A 13,650-nucleotide genomic window follows, 5' to 3' on the forward strand; every position below is an offset into this window, starting at 1 on the left:
GAGTACCGAAAGGGCGTGCAGGATATAGGCCCACACGTAACATGAACCCCCGAACACGAACTTTCCGATTCCGTACAGATCAATGCCTTAGCAAAACTAGGTGTTCCATATCCCTGGATCCGGGTAACTTATCGATTCTTGACTTTTGGGTCGTAAAATAATAAGTGGCGACTCCTTCTCACGCGTGTTCGTAACGCGTCCCCACGGGAAGGTGGACACTCCCAAGCCGCGCGATTCAAAAGTGCACAATGCGGGCCCCGACGAGAGTCCATATTCGGGTCCGTACACCAACTACCAATGACAAATGACTTTAGCCACAGGTGCTTCTTATGGCCAACCGCGGTAACATATATGCCATGCTTATTATTTCATCGAAGGAAATTCAATATCAAAGAAATTGTCTACCTAAAGCAGACAACAAATGCTCTCAACAACAATATTTGATTGATGATTGCAGGACTCTATGCTAACTTTTTGATATCATCATTCCGAGGCATACTTACAGGGAAGCTAACCAAAGTGTAGATCATATTGCCAACCAAGGAGCGGAGCTACCGAATAGCCTTCTTCTTTTACCTCACTCACGACCTAGCATTAGGAAGCTTTTATTCGAAAACATTATGGGGCTTTCGTTCCCGAGATTTGTAAGCGCTTTGCGCATGAATAATTAATTTTTAATGCACCTCCTTTTTTACCAAAAAAAAATTGCTCTCAACAACAATGCTTATATAGTTACTCAACGATCTTACTTATAATTGATGATGTTACTGAACTTACATTCGACAACAACAAAGATGCTCTCAAACTTTATCGCTCCAACGTAGGGGCCATGCTATCTGAAATTATTCTATCAATAATATGCCTATCACGTTCAATTGATACTGGAAAGTTGATTTTAGCGAAATTATAAATGCAAATGATAGCATTATCAAATGTCTAATATATATCGTATGGATATTGAACTTTTTAAATTGAAAGTTGGGCTCATATAATTTGACTATTAATAAATATACAAAAGAATGTACCTACGTTTAAAAATATCAATGGATATTGTTCTATTTTCAATTTTCAGCCATTAGTATTACAAATATATAATTTGAAGCGCAAGGACATACGATAAGTTTCTTTGAACCACTTTATTCTCCGAGATCTTCTTTTCCGTGTATATATTTGTAACCTCTTTGACTCAGTTATTTTATATGATCTATATCCTGTATTTATTGAATTAATTTTAATTTTTTGGTGATCTACCTCAATCTTAATATTGTTTCATTGATTGACCACCAATTAAATTGATTTTAGATTTTAGATGTACTCGTAAGAGGAACTTTAGGTTGCATTGTGGATAGCATAACCAAAGTTTAATATTAGCTAAAAAATGTGATCTATTGAATAGGAATATACAAGATCAGCTTAAATAGCTAATTGATCAAAACGAGTGTCGCCCAGTAACACACGCTTTACCTGGAAATCAAGAAGTTTTAGGTTCGGTACTCGTTGTGAGACTACCTATGCCCCTTTTATGGATTTTTATTTTATTGTACTAGGCTCATGGGCTTGTAACTACAAAAAAAAAGAGGCTAATTATGATGAATAATTGATGGGTTCCCAGTAATTAGCACTCTTAGGATAGAGTGATTAATTTGATACCGGAAATATATTCTCGTGACGCTCGAAAGAGGCATACAGAGATTTTAGGTCCATAGGAATAACGTAGCCATTCAACAGTATAGTGAGAAAGGGAACAAAATTAGATGAAGTATTAGGGCTAGTTTTAATCACATGGTAGTTTGATTGAACGACTTTAGTTTGCTTTGCTGTTTTATTAATTAATTTCTATTAGTTTTGTTAATCACCAATTCGATTATCAGATAAATGGTAGACGGCAATTTTGTACTAGAATAAAATTCCGATGGGATCACTTTATATTACTTTTGTAATACATGTACTTGTATGCATTTATTGACTTTATTGCCAAGATCGTGCCCGAGAAGGAAAAACACGAGAATTTCAATAGAAATGGCCTGCAAACTTAGCCAGGATAATATAGTTTGATTGATAAGGTCGGCGTGGATTAGTGCAAGTAGTCATAGGCTGTCAATTGATTTGAAGCATAACCAATGTTCCAAACCACCGGTCTCTCGCGCACTGGACGTACCTCTCACTTCTCATCTACTTTCCTAATTGAATATTTTGTTTGTTTGCCACTCATATGATGGATGAATAATTCTATACACGCTCGAAGTCAGTGATCATGCCTCACGAATAGTGCCTTCAGAGCTAAACCCAACTTCAAAGTACCGGTAAATCCACAACCCCACCCCTAAAAAATAAAATAAAATATGTACCGATGAATATTGATTTCGCTTCGCGAATTAGGGCTTGATGTTTTCAACCGCTTATTAAATCGTGGAAATCGTCCCTTCAGCTAGGGATGGATGGCAGTGGTGCATCTTAATTGGACCACTTTTTGCGCCACATGATCGCAACCAGGGTCCAGATGATTATGGTACGAAACTGTTTTTTAAATTTGAAAGCTGCTGAATACTGTGTTCGTGCGAATTTAATTAAGAAAAGAAAAACTGAAGATATAAATTGCAGCTTTCTTCATATATATCATATATATTTACTTTAGGTTCATTCCCTAACTCGCCATGCCCGTTAACACGCCCTTGATTCATTAGCAAGTTGAATAAAACATTAATAAAATTAGATAGATAGTATAGTAGATTTAATTGGGAATAAATTTTTCATTCTATTCCTTATTAGTTCCATTTGGTTATTAAGCCCACTTGATTAACTTTTAGATAATTTGTTATAATATTATTTTCGGCTACGACGCCATGCATATAACCGTCATTCTCTGATGGTGCAGATATGATGGCCTTCTGATTTTAAAATCGCTGGGTTCATGCTGTGAGTGTGGGGTGTGCAGTTTTAGACCATAGGGTGGTTATGGTTCTCGTAGTAGTTACATGTTACCACCCGTTATTATCCCTACCTTTATTAGTGTGGTGAAATCCCCAAAATCATACTGGCCACATTTTTTGTCTCTGGTTTAATCAGCTGAACCGCAATTTAAATTAGTCAAGACACGTGAAGTCCCCATTTCACTGGAAAATGGAAGTACATGTGTAATACCTACTTGACAGCATCGACAGTTTTGAATATTGGTAACATTGAAAAATGGATGGACAATCTACCATAATGGCATCATGTTTCCAAGAGAGAGTGGCCGAATGCTCCTTGACCCATCTCGGGTCAAGATCGACCTCCTCTTCGTCGATGTAAACTCATTCTCATATTTGTTGTAATCGCATTTTCCGTTGTGTCGTTAATCACGCGATAAATAGCATGTTAAGCGCGTTAGTTTAAGTATTATGCATGGATTCAAGTTTCGGTGATTATTTTGGGCCCATGAGGGTCCAAGAGCACATTGGTCGTCATCGACCGGGTGTTCTTGGCTTTCAAGGACCCGTTTCGGTCCCCGTGTCACGAATTGATTCCGTTAACCCCGTAACGTTCAAGACTCAAGGCTATAACCATTAATCATTCCACATACGGGAAAATAGGATGTATCATTCGGCTAAGTAAATCATTCGGCTTAAAATAAATCGCACGAACCGGCCATTAACTTATAATCACATCGATGGGTCACAAAACGTTGGAAATGCCCTTTTAAAATCCACGATTTCGGAAGCACCAAGATGCATAACGCACGTAGCATGGGCATCTAGGGAATGCTCGTGCACCTTAACTCGAGTCCGGGCCCGATTTGAGGTGGCTCGAGTCAGGATGTATGAACATTCCTTTGACCACTTTAGGCGGAATGAGCATTTTCTTGGTTTTTTTGGGGTCGGCATGGCCCCGATAGATCCAAGGGATTGGTTGACACTGGCTACAGACTTTTGATAGTCCGTGTCATGTGATCTCAATTTTGCATGAGCACTTTACACATTTTACAATTCAAGGTCATAATCGTCATTTCGTGAATCACGCGTTAGGGTGATCGAAATATTTCAAGCCACGGGCGAAGATGAGCAGCTCGCTCAGGTGCAGGTTTCATTTGCATAGCCCTCTCCATCCGGTTTAGGTGTTTCTATCATCCTAGTGTAGATTCGGGTACTTAGATCCGATATCTCTGTCATAAAACGTCAAAAACCTAACTAATCGTTCATTCGACTTAATTGTATATTAGAAATGGTTAGGCGGAACTCTAGGTTCCAAATCTTGGGCCAAAGCGCGCATTCTTGGCATAACCTGTAAAGCTCGCGCTGCCATTATACAAAATAACTTAAAACGAACCCATGCACACGTAGTCGATTTAGCACCGCGTTCTAACATGTTTCCTTGCTTGTATAGGCTAGAAAATTACTTGCCAATTAACCCCGGTTCATAATTGGACTAATCACGTAAATACGGTATCAGCACCCCATTCTTGTCCACAGGCACCAACAAAGAACACCAACAACGACCTTGGCCAAGACCTGACAAGCAAGATAGAAGAAGGCCTAGCAAAAGCTCGGGTCACTATTCACGCTCAGGTGAGCAGGGGCAAACATGCATTCAGAGGGCATGGGCTATAGAAGAGAAGTCGGGGCCACCAGAAGGTCACAGCAAGGAACCGGAGAAGTCGGGTAAGCAACGGGCAGTGGGATGACAGAAGCCAGCACTACAGTACTATTCATCGCCGGATCGCCAGAGTATTAGAAGGTACCCAATATGGGGTTCTAAAAATACCTTATGGTACCAAAACTTTCAATGAAATCTCCACGCGCATTCCGGAAATCATCTGCCTAAGCCAAGGCACTCTCGAACATCCGTAGACGCTCTTCTACCGGAGCTCCCGAGATTCCCACTCCTCAAGCAAATCAATGGCACCTGAAGATAGGCCTGGCCACACCCAAGGGTCACCAGGACCAGGGAACAGGTTTCAGACCGTTTTACGGAAGTCATTATGATCTCCCGAGTGGATCCGGACCGAAGAAAATAGAGCCCTTTCTATAGAAAAATGTAGCCGGAGACCCTTTTTAATGAATCGTCAGTGCACGAAATCCACGTCAATCAATCCCAAGAACCTCAATGGTTAGGGGAATAAACTCTAATCGCACTGCACGACTCATTTAGGTTTTCCAAGTACAGTTTCAGCGGAAAAATGACATCTTTCAAATGGAATCTCGCGCTCGGAGCTTGTTCTGAGAAATGTTAATACCCGATCTCCGCACCACCCATTCCCAACAACCCCATAGGGCCCAGGAAATCATTTCGACTGGGATCACACAACTCACCAAGGTCTCCCAAGTAGCATTATTTATCGTGTTTGATATTTGAGCATGCGAGAAATATTCGAAATCGGGTTAAAGAGACCGACTAAAACTCGAAATGGGTCATGGAAGCTCACAGCCTTCCTCAAGCGGAGAGGGCCGAGAGCTCCTCGACCTCATTCGGGTCAAGGACGACCACTTTATTTCGATTAATGTCAATTCTCGGTTTGGTTGTAATTACATTCTTCATTTTATCGTCAATTATGAGATAAATAGCATGTTATGCACGTTAGATTAAGTGTTATGTATGTATTCGGGTATCGGTGAATATTTCGGGCCCATGAAGATCCAAGAGCACATCGGTCATCATCAACCGGGTGTTCTTGGCTTTCAAGGACCCATTTCGGTCCCTGTGCCACGAATCGATTCCATTAACCCGTAATGTTCAAGGTTCAAGGCCTTAACCATTTACAATTCCACACGTGGAAAACGGGACGACTCACATGGCTAAACAAACCATTCGGCTTAAGTTAAATCGCGTGAACTGGATAATAATTTGTAATCTCGTCGACGGGTCACGCATTGTTTTGAAATACCCTTTTCATAAGCATCGAGACAAATAACGCACGTAGCATGGGCATCTAGGGAATGCTCGTGCACTTTGACTCGAGTTCGGGCCCGATTTGAGGCGGCTCTGGTCGATGTGTATTAACCTTCCTTAGACCACTCCCGGGCAGAACAATCATTTTCTCGGCTCTTTCGGGGTCGACGTGATTCCAATAGACCCAAGGGATCGATCGGCATTGGCTACGAACTTTCGATATTCCTTGTCACATGATCTAAATTTGCACTAACACTTTACGCATTTTACAGTTTAAGGGCATAACTGTTTTTTCGTGAATCGCCGACATCCTAGGCATTAGGATGATCGATACACCCTATGTCATGGTGGAGAAGGGCAACTCGTCTAGGTGCAAGTGTCACGCATAGCCATCTTTACCCGATTTGGGTGTTTCTGTCATTCTACCGTAGATTCGAGTACTTAGATCTGATATTCCTATTGTAAAACGTGCAGAAACCAAACTAACCATTCATACGACCTAATTAAGCATTAGATAATAGCTAGATGGAACTCTAGATTCCAAATCTAGGGTCTAAACACGTGTTTGGCATAATCAGTGAAACCACAGTGTCGCAATACATAACAAGATTAAAACAAACCCACACGCGCATAATCGACCTAGTACTGCATCCTAGCATGTTTTTCTTGCTTGTCTAGGCTAGAAAATTGTTTGCCAATGAACCCCGATCCATAATTGGTTAATCACGCACATACGGTATAATAACACAACTTGTCTATATTTATTAGTTTTCATATGTCTATATTAGTTTTTGTTTGTTTTTCGCTTTTAATTGCTGATCTATTGCAGTTCAAGCCCAAACTCGTAGGTTATACTTCGCACAGGGTCCAACGCCCCGAACAATCGATCATGGGGTCCAATGCCCCCACACACATCGAGCGCGCACAACCCGAGTGCGGATTGGTATCTAGCCTCGAATCACCACTTCACTCCGAGTAGTGGCTAAGTGGAAGACGACTCGGATTGGGTTATCAGCACCCCATTTTGGTCCAACGGCTCCTAAACAGAATGTCAGCAACAAACATGGCCATAGCCCGACAGACATGACAAAACAAGGCTCAACAATGCCCGGGCTACTATTCATAGACATGATCAGCAAGGGGCAATCATATAGAATGAGCATCGAATCATACATAAAAGTCCCAAAATGCAACCCAAAGAGACCAAAAAGGACAATTGATTCCAAAGTGACAAAAGGCTAGCTCACTATAGTGCTATTCCCTGGCAATTGGCCCGAGCATCAGAAGACACCCAAGCAGAAACCCCACTTGGACGTATTCAGGAAAACATGCAATTCTCCTAAGCAAATCCAATTTGGACTCAAATGCACGTGCACAGTAATCGGTCAGGATCCGTTTTCGACAAAACAGAGCACATAAGGGCTACAGAGCACATCAAAATCCTTTTTGGTGCCAAACTGAAGATTCAACCGGGCACATTCAGGAAATCAGTCACATTTCCCAAGCAAATCCAAAATAGGCACAAACGCACGCGCTCAATGAACAGTCAGGGTCGTTTTTGACTGAACAGAGCATACAGCTATCACCAAGCATGTTAAACTGTTTGGTGCCAAATCGAAGATTTGGCTCGACCATATTCAGGGAATCAGCCACATTGGCCGAGCAAAGACAAAAAGATTTCAAGTGCATGCGCCCGAGAGATAGTACAAAGTCTGCTTTGACAGAATAGAGAACACAGATGTCTCCGGCACGTCCGAATACTCGCAGGGTACCATGTGAGCACCAACCACAAATCCTAAGGGCAAAATGGTCATTTGACAAACCTGAATGCAGAACATGCCCAAATATGCAGTACAGTGCTCAAATGCACAAACATGCGATAGAAAAGGCCAAATTGATTCCGAGCATCTGAACTGAGCAAAACCAACCATTGACCCCCGGGCAAGGGCAAAATGGTCATTTGGCCCGTGTAAAGCGCAAAACATGCAAAATGAGCATAATAGTGCATAGACACACGAGTAAACGATAGAAGTGGTCAATTTTGGCTCCGACCATCCGAACCGAGTAAAATTGACCTCAAGCACTTGGATCACACAAAATACCTCACATTACCCGAATATAACCGATGTGGGCTCATTCGAATCATTTTGCACGCACATTGCTCATGCAGTGCTTACTTGAACCACGGGCCTCAAACGCACGAATAATCGGGACTCTAGCTTTTCCAATTTTCTCCTCAAGCCATGTGGGACCTGCAGCTACTCAAATACTTCCAAGTGTCCAAACATGGCAACATTGGTCTCGTTTGAATCATTTTTCACGTGCATTACCGATTCGGCCTTCATTCGAACCTTGGGACTCGAACACGTGACTAACCGGGACCCGAACTTCCCCAACTCAACTCCAAACCATGTGGGATGCACTAGCCCACCTTGGCCGACCTCCAAGCCGTGTGGGGGCCACAACCAGCAGCCATCCCTGCTGGCGCCCACCATCCTAGCCGCCCTAGCTCCATGGTCGACTTCTTCAAGCCAAATTGCACTTGGCTTCATCTTCTTCCAAGCCAACTTGCACCAACTTGCTCCAAAATATCAAGCCACCATTCTTGACCCTAAAGAGCCCCAATGCAATCGGCCTTGCCCTAATCTCCCCTTAATTGCACTTGATTTTTTCTAATTGGCTCATTAGGCACTTCTATATAAGTCCTATGCATCATTAAGCTAATCACTTCCACTCTTGCCATTCTCTCTCAAGCATTCTCTCTAAAAAATCCTCTCAAAGCACTCCCAAAGAGGTATGGTCATCCAGCCCTCTCACTTGCCCGAAACAAGGCCAACTTGACTGAAAACAAACCGTTTTTCGGCGACCGGCCACTCGACTTTGCCCGAGCCTTAAACTAAACATATAACCCCCATGTTTTCGACCTCTCGAGTCCATTGGTTGTGTTGGTTTTGTCATTTGAGGCCTCCATCTGTCCATTCCAGTCCATCACAAAACCAAGTTGCTTACCCGATCTTAGGTAACCCGGTCACTTGGGCAAGCTGGTCCCCCTTGTGTGGGCTAGCCCTTGGTGTTTTGGCTCAAGCACAACCTTAAACACTCACCAGGGGTCCTCTCGAAGCAAAGAACCACCGTGCAACTTAGTAAAACCATCCCTTTCTCTCACTTATCTTTACCGGGTTGAAGAAAAAAACAGTTTTGGGCTAACCGGTTCTCTCTTTAGCTCACGGTTTAGTACAGGTTGTGGCACAACTCGAGCCACCTGCAACCACCTCCAGCACCCACTTGGGAAGCCTACCAGCCCGTGCCAACTCAGGGAGCAATCTCGAGCCCCCTAGTTTGGCCGAGTCTTTCTCGGGTGACTTTGTGCTTCTCAGGTCAGCACTGTCTAGTGGTGCACCCGTGCATCCAGCGTGCATCCACCAATTTCTCTGACGTTTCTCCAAGCCTCAAGGCTAAGTATAACCCTCTTACGACTTAGAGAAGTTAGGACTCTTAGACCTTTAAATTTATGAGTGATAAGGTGATTTTTCAATCGGTCTATTGCTTGCTTTTGTTTAGTTTCGTTATTTTGGCTTTGTAACAATATATGTGCGTGAAGGGATGCGTGTAATATTCTAGCATGACGGGAAGTAACTTAAATCGTAACAAGGGAGACCATCACGGCTCAAAAGAGCCATGAAGGCTCTCGGCTATACCTCAAGGGAGAGGAGTTGAGAGCTCTCTTGACTCTCTTGGGTCCTTAATGGCCTCCTTTGCATCGATCTTGGTCATTTCCCGCGTTTTTACATTATTCGACATTGTATGTGTCGGTGTCGTTTTATAGATTCCATTAAAAATCATGTTTATGCATGTTTGAATGCTTGTCTACGATTATAAGAGCATAGCGGCACCGACTTCATAAATATTTGTGATTATCGTGTTATATGTGTGTTGCATGCGAGAAACGCTCGAAACCGGGGTAAAGAAACCATGCATGACCCGTGACGGGTCAAGAACACTCTCGATCATCCTTGAGGGGAGTGAGCCGAGAGTTTATTGACCCATTTTGGGTCAAGCATGGCTTCTCTAGTTCGATTGAACATTGATTCTCGGATTGGTTGTAATCGCACGTTTCATTATGTTGATAACCGGACGATAAATCGCACGTCGAGCATATTAATTCAAGCAAATCGATTCATAGACTTGTACGCATAAAGCACAAGTCCATAATCATTAAAACAATTTCACACACGGGAAAATGGGACGTGCAATTCGGTTAAGCAAGTCATGGGACTTTAAGCAAAGATGCATGAATTGGGTAATAACCGGTAATCGCGTCGACAGATTAAGAACAGGTGTCCTTGCCCTTTTTTGAATCCAAATTTTGCAAATTAGTGAGACACGTGGTCCGATGTAGCATGGGCATTCGAGGAAAACTCGCATATCCTGACTAGAGAATATGCCTAATTTTAGGCTGCTTGGGTCATGATACGGGAGTTTTCTTTGGACCACTCTGGGGTAGACCGACCGATCTTTTGGCTCCCTTGGGGTCCAACCATTATCCTGAAAGATCCAAGAGACCGGTTGACACAGGCTACAGGTCGAGGTGGTCCGCATCACGTAATCTCACCCTTTTCGCGCATTTCTTTTAAAACGCAAGGGCAATGTCATCGGTTCTTAAATTAGTGACACCCCTAGGGTTAGCATAACCAAAACACTACCAATTGGGAGTAATCAGGCAACCTATGTAGGCGCAAGTTCATCTGCATTGCCCGTTTCCCCCAACTGATGTGTTTCCGTTATCCTAACATAGCTTCGGGCGCTTAAGAAATCGGACTAAAGGCACGATCGGGGATGGCCCGTGAAAAGTTGCGAGCCGTGGTACATTCATGGCATTCTATGCCCCGTTTCCATAAGTTTGTGCGTAGAACGAGTTATTCTGTCATAAAATGCAGAATTCGACTAAACGTGCACTTGGAATAACCAAATATGGGTAAATATGCGAAAGGGGTTAGATTTTGGGCTTTCAAGTGAACAACATGTTCTTGGCATAATTTGTAAAGCTACATTATCATCACGCTGAATAACTCTAAAATAGACCCACACATGCTTAGGGTGTGTTTGTTTTTTAAAAAATTTCAACTCAACTCAACTCCACTTATCTTGAAGATAAGTGGAGTTGAGTTCAGTTGAGATGAACATTTTTTCGAAAACAAACACACCCTTAGTTGGCCTAGCACTGTGCTCACTTTCTTGTTCTGTTTAGGCTAGGAAATTGTTTGCCAAGCAACCCCGGCTAATAACTGACTAATCACGTAAATGTAAACATACCACTTGTTTGCAATCACATGTTTTTCTGCTTTTGTCTGTTTTTATCTGTTTTTATCTGTTTTCATCCATTTTTATATGTTCTCGCATGTTGCTTGCTGTTTGATCACAGTTCGAGTCCGAACCCATAGGAAACACCTTGCACGGGGTCCAACGCCCCAAATTGTCGATCATGGGTTCAACACCCTGTACGAACCCGAATGTGGACTCTCGTCGGGGCCCGCATTGCGCGCTTTTGGATCGCGCGGCTTGGGAGTGTCCACCTTCCCGTGGGGACGCGTGACGGACACGCGTGAGAGAAGGAGTCGCCACTTATCATTTTACGACCCGAAGGTCGAGGGCGGATAAGTTACCCGGGTCTAGGGGTATGGAACACCTAGTTTGTCGTTAAGGCATTGATCTGTGCGGAACCGGAAAATCCGTGTTCGGGGGTTCATGTTACGTGCGGGCCTATATCCCGCACGCCCTTTTGGTACTCTGGTTTGCTAGGCTTGCATGTTTTATGATTTACCGCATGAATTAAGCTGCACTCGGCTCGCACGTTTTGACACCGGAGATTCGGTAAACCAAACGATGTCGGTTGAGAAGCCGAGAGAGAAGTAAGCCCGTAGGTCGGGGAGTTGGTTCACAATCTTGCGTTACAGTTCATCGAACCATGGAGGTTGAATCCCTGCGTGAACCAGAACCGCGAGTTCTTGGATTTACTTGTATCTGGGCAAGCATTAGACCGATTCGATTAATTCGACTCTCGGACCGTTCGCTCACCGACTGGAATTCTTACAAAATAAATGTACAAAATAAAATCCTTACAATGCTCTCGAAAACAATAAATACAAATTACAAAAGGGTCGAATTCCAGTCGTTTCGCGTTCGGTTATTATTCCACTCTAACTCACCGTGAGTTTAGGAAAAAGACCGAAGAACTGAAATTCAATGGACGCGCTCACTGAATAGGGCGTTGGACCCTGTGAGTGTTGATTGGGGCGTTGGACCCTGTGATCGATGATTAGGGTGTTGAACCCTAATATTATTCGGCCTAGGGATCAGGCTCGACCCGCATGGCAAACAGGTGCGGAAAGATAACACGCAACATGTTAATAACAGACAAGGTGTTTTGTTATTATCGAGTGTACGTGTTTTAACAAGTTTATTAATCCAAGGGTGTTTTTGCAAGCAAATGCCATATGCTAAGCAATCAAACACATGCCAATGTTTTAGTATTCTGCTTTTGTTGGAAATTTGGAAAAGAGAATCGAATCTCATGTGTGTGGATTGCTTTTATAGTGATTCGGTGTTGTAACACTGAATTACCACTGAATTGATCCAAACTTGTATTTTGACTCTAGATTTGGAATCTAGAATTCCTCCTAACCATTATCTAGTGTTTGGTTAGGTCGAGTGAAAGGTTAATCAGCATTTTGCATGTTTTCTGACAGAGATAACCATTTTAGTTACCCGAGTCTATGTTAGGATGACAGAAACTCATCAGTTGGATAAGAAAAGGCTATGCAGATGAACCTGCACCTGAACAGGTAGCCCGTTCTTATCCCGTACTGTAGTGTTTCTGTCATGCTAACCCTAAGAGTGTCGCTGAATTGTGAAAAGACGATTTTGCCCTTTATTTGAAAATTGTTTTCAGAAAAGGGGAAACATCGCAGTGCGGGCCACCTCGGCCTGTAGCCGATGTCGACCAATTCCCTGGATCATCCAGGGTTGTGCAAGAACCCCGAAAAAGCTAAAGAACCGGTCGATCTGCCCGGAAGTGATCTAGAAAGATCTTTTGTATCCTGACCTGAGTTACTTGGAATCAGGTAAAAACTCAAGTTGAGACACAGAAACCCTTTTCAAACGTTCATGCTACATCGGACCGCGCGTTTCGGGTTTTGAAATTGATAAGTTTGAAAAGGGCACCAACGTCATTTGACAACTCATCGATGCGAGTTATCAGTTAATGACCAATTCATGCAAAATTGTTTAGATTGAATGAATTAACCGTGTGAACGTCCCGATTAACCCATTCGTAGAATTAATGCTTAAGGTTATTGCCGAATGCATTAATTAAGAAAACGATTCGTGATTCGACGACCAAAACGAATCCATAATGATCAAGGATAATTCGGTTGAATAATCGACAATATCCTTATAACCGAATGGATCCGAATGAGTCCTCGATACATGAATCCATGCACGTTTATTTTAAAAGAGTCTTTAAACGATACTTTAACATAGGAATCGTAAAGACATTGAAAGTAAAAATTCACACAATCCGATAAACGAATTAAACTCGAGATAAGGAAATCATTCTTGATCCAAGAAAGGCCAAGAAGCCCTCGGCTTCATCTTATCAAAGGTGGCCGAAAGTTCTCATGGCTTAATTCGAGTCACAAATGATTTCCTAACCGCGGTTTAATTATTTTTCGCATGCTCAAGCATCAACCATGATGAATAACACTTCTTTTTAACAAAAAGCTGGTG

Source organism: Punica granatum, chromosome 1 (genome assembly GCF_007655135.1).
Source record: "Punica granatum isolate Tunisia-2019 chromosome 1, ASM765513v2, whole genome shotgun sequence".
NCBI classification, from domain to species: domain Eukaryota; kingdom Viridiplantae; phylum Streptophyta; class Magnoliopsida; order Myrtales; family Lythraceae; genus Punica; species Punica granatum.